A 7,637-nucleotide genomic window follows, 5' to 3' on the forward strand; every position below is an offset into this window, starting at 1 on the left:
TTCTGGTACAGCTTCATCTTCAGCTTCAGCTTCAGTGTAAGGACTGTCAGGCTGGCTATTCAAATCCTCATTGATCTGGTTATGAATTTCCTGTGTCATGATTAGCATCAGTGCTGTTTTGGAAGTACAGTAGAGAACTTCACTGTGGTTCTTCCTTACAACTTGGTACTGTGGCTTTTTTTCTTGCTCAGGGGTAGTGGTGCTCTCCTTCTCTGGTTGCTGGGGACACTTGCATTCAAAACGCCGCATGCAGTCTAGTGTTTTACCAGTGAGAGCAACTATCTGACTACAAGTGCCAACACATCTGTTACTCTCATAATCCAAATGATTTGTGTTTGAGTTCATTTCTGCAGCCACCTTGCAGTTGACTATTGCTGCAATCTCTTTTGCGAACATCTCGTTGAGTCGTTTCAAGGTCCCACAGTGAGCATGTGGAGCGGTGTTTCTGGTGAGAGCGAGAGTGCACGGAAGGACGGTGTTCATGTTAGACAAGATGTGTGCCTCATCGACACCGAAGAAACATTGCTTCCCCTGTACAAGTGAGTATATCTGTGGCCGTTTGCTGAGCCACTCTGTCATGATGGGACCCATCTTTTCCATGACATACTGTACAATCTCGCCAACCAGCACTTGGCAGAACCTTTCCAGGAAGTCATAATCGAGCCGAGAGTCAGGTTCAGCCTCAAGCATGTGATTGCGGATCAAAGAGTAGAGTTTAGGATTGAACAAAAGCTTGGTAAGAGATATAGGCGGGAACCTGACTTGAGCGATCAAACTGAGTCCTGATGCATTCATGGTTAAGTGTGCTGCGTAAGAGAATATCTGGCGTTTTACAGAAGTTGGCCTCTGAAATGTTGTATGACTGTCTCCTTCATATTCCTTATTTGTCTTATTCCTTCTTCTATTTTCAAGTTGTGATCACTCCCCATAGCATTCCTTTCTAGGTTGGTTGATGGTAGTGTTTTACAGCATACATTATGTTGCATTACTGTCTCCTGGATTTGTCCAGAGATTACTTCTTTGAGATCCCTCACATCGTCTGTCATGTAAGGATAAAAGGACAAGATGGCTTCACATAGTGGCTTTTATCTAGCTCAAAGCCAGATGGTAGTGGCATCATGATGAAGTCACTGAGACATCATCTCAAATTTGTAGCAAACGTAACAGTTTGTTTCTTGCTTTTGGGTCTTTTACAGCAGTTGGCATTTGTCATAACATATACAGACAGACATTATGACTGAGATATTATCCTTTTTTTTCTTTTTTTGGAAATACTAATTTATTATTCAAAGATGTCAAAATCTGCACTACACACACTGGTGCCCATTTTGACAGATAAGTGATTAACAGACAACTATACAGACATATGTTGCATTTCTTATCCAGGACACACAAGGACATTGTTGTGATTAGTAGGAAAGCACTTCCAGCATTTATAGGTAGTTATTTGTTATTTGTGGAGCTTTCAAAAAGAAATGCCATTCTGTTGATAACAATTCAAGGACAACAAAGAATTTTATTCTAAAGGAAAACTAGATCTGATAATAAAGTTTGCATCAGAAGCAGGTACCAGGTTCCTGGGACTGAAGAATTGGGCCTCTCAGGAGTTTTATGAGTATATGAAATTGAATCAGGCTATAGGTTCCTCTGTCAGGGGAGTGAGATGGAGGAAGGTGAAAATGTGTATGAGGGAGATTTATTTGATGATGTTTAGTTTAAATTCATTTTATTTTATTGTGATGATTTGTATTTTTCAGTTAAATGCAAGTACCTCTTATTGCTAAAGGACAGGCGCTTAAGAAATCTTTTTAAGATTGTAATTCGTTTTGCCAATACGTAAACCTTTAATTCTTGTAAACCTTGAATAATATTGTAAAAGTAGGTTCCTCTGTTGGGTAGGGGATTTTACTGCTTACAACCCCTTATGGGGAGATGTAAGTGGTGGTGGGAGTGAAGATTTGCTAGATAACAGTATTCTAGTTATTGTGAATGATGGCAGATCAATAGATTTTAAATTAATTTAAAATGTCATTTTTGTCAGATTTGATGCTTGTTTCTTCAACCTTAGTAAGCACTGGATAATTAAGTGTCCTGGATGAGAAGTGACATCAGTCACATCAGATTGAAAGATCCTTGAAGGAATCAGGGTGTATAAAAAGCAGATTTGATTTTGAGCTACAGTAAGTTTAGGAAAGGAACCTGTTGTTTAATCGGGCTTCCTTCTTCATAAAAATAACAGGTGATGCTGACAGAAGGCTTGTATTAACAAAGAAGATATTTATTGTTTGCAAGCCAGTATCAGGTCAAGCACTGCAGTTTGCTTAAGAGCGAGTGATTCGGCCGAAAGATGGAACAACTCTGGCTTCCGTCACTGTAAATTTTAAAGGATCTGACATCATCATCATATATCCTGCCTGGCCAAAAAAAAAGTCGGCACCTGGATTTAACTAAGCAAATAGGTAAGGGGTTGCTACAGTTGGTCAGGGTAGGTTCAGCAACATTATGTGCCCAAAGAATGAGGTCAGCTGACTACCTGAACATAATGAATGACCAGATTATTCCATCAATGCATTTTTTTCTTCCCTGATGACATGGGCATATTTCAAGATGACAATGCCAGGATTCATCAGGCTCAAATTGTGAAAGAGTGGTTCAGGGAGCATGAGACATCATTTTCACACATGGATTGGCCACCACAGAGTCCAGACCTTAACCCCATTGAGAATCTTTGGGATGTGCTGGAGAAGGCTTTGCTCAGTGGCCTGACGCTCCCATCATCAATACAAGATCTTGGTGAAAAATGAATGCAACACTGGACGGAAATAAATCTTGTGAAATTGCAGTAGCTTATTGAAATAATGCTTTTAGGTGGCGACTTTTTTTTTGGCCAGGCAGTGTATTTATATTGATATGTGTGTATATGTGTATATATATATATATATATATATATATATACATATACATATACATATATATATATATATATATATATATACTGTATATATATATGTATACACACAGTGTATATATAAATAAATGAATGAATGAAAAAATATAGGGATATAAAATATATATATGTATTTATACTGTATATACATATGTACATATATATACTGTATATATATATATGTATGTACATAGATAGTCAAAGGAGTTCCCCAGTATGTTGGCCCTGTACTTTGGGAGGAGCAGCCTGTTTCGCCACGCCATGTCACGTCACGGTTTAAGTAGCATTTCCACTAGCTATGGAAATAGCTAACTATTCCACTAACTATTTTTACTATTTTTAGTACCTGCTCCGGCGAGGTTCCAAGCGTGCTAGTAGTAGGTACTATGCAATGATTGGTCAGACTGCCGGCCGCTGACTGGCCAGAGTCCCGTCACAGGAAGAGACGTCCCACTCACAAATCAAGCCGAACAGCGCCGAACTGTAGATCACTTAAAACTACTTAACAATCCTAACAATGTGGGCTAATCTCCAACAACTACCAGGGAAACCTCTATATTTAACAGGAGTCTTTTAAAGTGGCGTAAACGTGGGTTAATCTCCAACAACTAAAGATGTGTGGTGTAAAGTCACTAGTCACTGTGTGTGTGTGTGTGTGTGTGTGTGTGTCGCGTACAAAATAAAGTCACCTCAGTTTCACTCAGCCGTGCAGTGATGACTCCGCCCACATTAAAGAGGTACTTTTTTGTAGTGGAGATGCAACCTAATCGTGCCGAGGTGAGGCGAGTAGAGTTCTCTCTGCCACTGTCACCAGAGGGTCCAGCTTCATTCCGACCACCGAGCTGGCCCGTCTGATCAGTTTTTCTAATATGGAGAGGTCTGCCTTAGTTGTGCTCCCGCCCCAGCACACCACAGCGTAGGAGAGAACACTGGTGACCACAGACTGGTAGAACATCCACAAGAGCTTCTTGTAGATGTTAAAGGATCGTAGCTTCCTCAGAAAGTACAGTTGCCTTGTGTTGCTTGTCCAGTACAGCTTGTTGTCTAGCCACAGCCCAAGATATCTGTAGGTCTGCACGACCTCCACCTCCTCTGCTCCTATCAGAATTGGTCTCGGACTGGGTCTGTCCCTCCTGAAGTCGATGACCAGTTCCTTGGTGTTTGAGGTGTTGAGCTGCAGGTTGTTAATGTGGCACCAGACAACAGAGTTCTTCACCAGGCTCCTATAATATTCCCACCCCATGATGGCCGTGTCATCTGCAAACTTCTGGATGTGACAAGTTTCAGAGTAGCAGAAGTCTCAGTGACTAGTGACTTGTAAAGCAGTTGTTTGTTTGTATTTGTTCAGTACTTCTTCCATGACCGCAGCACAGACTCCATCTGGGACAGTCACGGGACTGAAATACAGAGGCAGGGTTTGTGATGCCATTCGCCAGTCTGTCGCTAAATACACCAGACTCCTCTGTTAAATATTAAGATTTTCCCTGGTAATTGTCGGAGATTAGCCCACGTTTTTAGGATTGTTAAATCTTTTTCACGGATCTACAGTTCGGCACCGTTCGGCTTGACTCTTGTGTCGGACGTCTCCGTAGCACAGACTCCTACTCCACAGACTACAGTGGCAGGGTTTATGCATCTCACCGGTCTTGATCAGCGGTGCTGTGCCTAGATACACCAGACTCCTCTGTCAAATATTGAGACATTTCCCTGGTAGTTGTTGGAGATTAACCCATCTTTTAGGATTGTTAAGTAGTTTTAACTGATCTACAGGCACTGTTTGGCCTGATTTCTGTGTCGGACGTCTCTTCCTGTGATGGCACTCTGGCCAGTCAGTGGCCGGCAGTCAGACAACACAACACATGGTATCTACTCAGCGCACTTGGAACCTCAGAGCAGGTATTAAAAAAAGTACCCTTTACCAGGTACTATGCTGAAACACGCCATAAGTGGCCTGTGATGGTTTTGACGCCTTCCCAGACATCCCTCATGTTGTTTTCCCTCAGCTTTTGTCGGAGTCCTTTGCCACACAGCGGGAGTTTCACCTTCCGCTGTGCTGCTTTCATCTCCTCTCTGTCATTAGTCCTGAAGGCCTTCTTCTTCTTGTTGAGGACAGCCCTGACTGTGTTACCCATGGTTTGTTATTTGGATAACACCGAACAGTCTTGGTGGGGGCCACCAGGTCTGCACATGTGACAGGTCGTCTCCCTCCTTGCCACTATATGGCACTATGCCAACGCACAGAGCATATTGATTGAGGGACAGTGCAATGCGTCCCGCTCCCCCCCTTCTTCTGCTTCCCTCGGGTGACTGTGGCTGTTTGGCGTGACCGTTGTGGGTGCACAATCCTCGCCATTCAGTGCGAGCGGCTGCTGGGACCGCGGGGGACACATTGCTCTGCCAGAAGCCCTTCCTGGGTGCGCTTGCCCGCTCCTTTCGCTGGGTGATTGACCCACGGCACGACTAATTATTCCTCCATCTCTCTGGGGCGTCACTGTAGCTTGCGGAGTGAGGCTGTGGTAAATTTTGGCCCGTATTCAGCCACTGTGCCCTGGATCTGCGCTGCTGTTTTGGCTCTGTTTAATTTGTGGATGCTCTGGACTCGCCGTCATGACTTCAGCTCCTGTGATATTTAGCCTTTGCTTACTGTATAGCCGTGGTGGCTGCTAATATATGTCCCGCCTGAGTGAACGTGACTAATAGTTATTTGAGCCACTGGCTCTCCAGTGCACATTTTCAATAAGGCTGATTGCTTAAGGGGCATCCACTGTTGTAAATTATTTCATGTGTTTTACATAATTCATTATTTTGTATTATTTTGTGGTTCTTGTATTTTTGTATTGTTAATCCATTTGGTTTTGGTTCTCTCTGCCAGTCCTGTGTAGCACCTTTGGCATGTTTTAATTTGTTTCTTGTTTTTTTTTGGTCAGGTGCTGTGTCCCAGAGACGGCAGTCTAGTCCTTGGTGGTGGTGGTTCCCTTCACGATTCCCTTTTTTTTGATGTGTGAGTGCAGTGTCACGGGTGTTTCTTGTTCATGTGTTCCCCCAGCTGCTTCCCAAGTACATGTTTTCTGTAATACAGAGTTCTGTCTGCGTCTGTGGTAACTTGCCCATTTTGAGTTACTTGCCCTTGCTTCATGAGTCACCATAATGGTCCTTCAAAAAGCCTCAGAATGCCCCATTTTTACCTCAAATTTTCAAAAGCTCCGCACCAACCCCCCACTTGGTCGCTCCACTCCCTCGGCATGCTGAGCTCCACATTGCTAAATTTTCATAGAAAAACCCCTGAGCAGAGCAGGAAAATTAACCCTACATTGAAGATAATCAACTACAATTAGGTAGCTGATCCTAATTTGTCCCCTGGGGTCCCATTTTTATTAGCTCCCACTTTAGTTTCAGCATCAACACCTTCTGTGGAAGACAGAAGACATAATGTAGCTATTTTGAGGCCTGGTTTCTTCTTAGCCCATTTAAAGGAGCTAAACCAGCTATTTAGCTGTTTGATGGTCTTATGGAGGAACATAACTAGAATCATTTGTATGGTGTAAAGTAGCCAGGGGAGGATGCTCATTTTCAGCAGTGCAACACGGCCTAACCAGGAAATTGGGAGAGTGTTCCATCTCTCAAATTCCAGCCTTTACGCTCAAATATTGGTGGGAAATTTACTTTGTATAATTGGTCAAAGGAGGGTGTTATATGTATTCCCAAATACCCAAAGCCATCTGGTGACCATTTAAAAGAAAAGGGAGATGGAGTTTTGGGTATTTGTTTTAGATTACCGATAAGGGCTGAGGTAGATACCTCAGGCTTAGCCAAAACAATCAAGATATCATCCGTATACAAAGTAATGTCTTATGTTGTCTCGTGTCGATGGTAAGGCCATGTATGCTTTCATTTGTCCTGATTGCCTCAGCGAGAGGCTCAATTGCCAGGGCAAAGAGCAAGGGCTCTTAAAATTTGGAAATTGAAAGAACACAGTTAGCACTGCAGAGAGGGGATTTGTATACAGTAACAGTAACTTTATACAGTATCAGTTTTTCACCCAGGCCAAATTTGTGTAATATGTAAAACAAGTATGGCATTTCCACACAGTCGAATGCCTTCTTTGCGTCCAGAGGAAGCAGCAAACCATTCAAAGACCGCTGTTGAAAAACTTGGATTGTATTTAATAATCTGCGCACATTATTGTATGAATTACCACCTTTGATGAATCCAGTTTGGTCTTTATTTATGAGAATAGGGAGTAAGCATTCTAGTCTTGTTGCTTATAATTTAGAGAGGATTTTCGAATCTGCATTCAACAGGGCGATGGGCCTGTATGATGCAGTCCTCTGGGATTTTGCCCTTTTTTAAAATGAGAGAGATGTGCGCTTCTCTCAGAGACTGCGGTAAGGTGCCTTTCTTAAAAAAACATATTTAGAAGAGGGTCAATCAATAAGTCATGAAACTCTTTTTAGAATTCACCTTCTGAATCCATCCAGACCAGGAGCTTTACCAGACTGTAACCCTTTAATAGCATCAAGGACTTCCTTCTCAGATATAGGAGCTTGGAGAGATGTTTTTTGATCAACAGATAAACTAGGAAATAAATAAATAAAAAAATAAGCTTTAAGCTTCTGTACAGATGAATTTTTAACCTATTCTTTCTCAGTATGTTTCAACATGGCCTATAAGATGTTTCTTTGTTCGTCCA

Source organism: Solea solea, chromosome 2 (genome assembly GCF_958295425.1).
Source record: "Solea solea chromosome 2, fSolSol10.1, whole genome shotgun sequence".
NCBI classification, from domain to species: Eukaryota; Metazoa; Chordata; class Actinopteri; order Pleuronectiformes; family Soleidae; genus Solea; species Solea solea.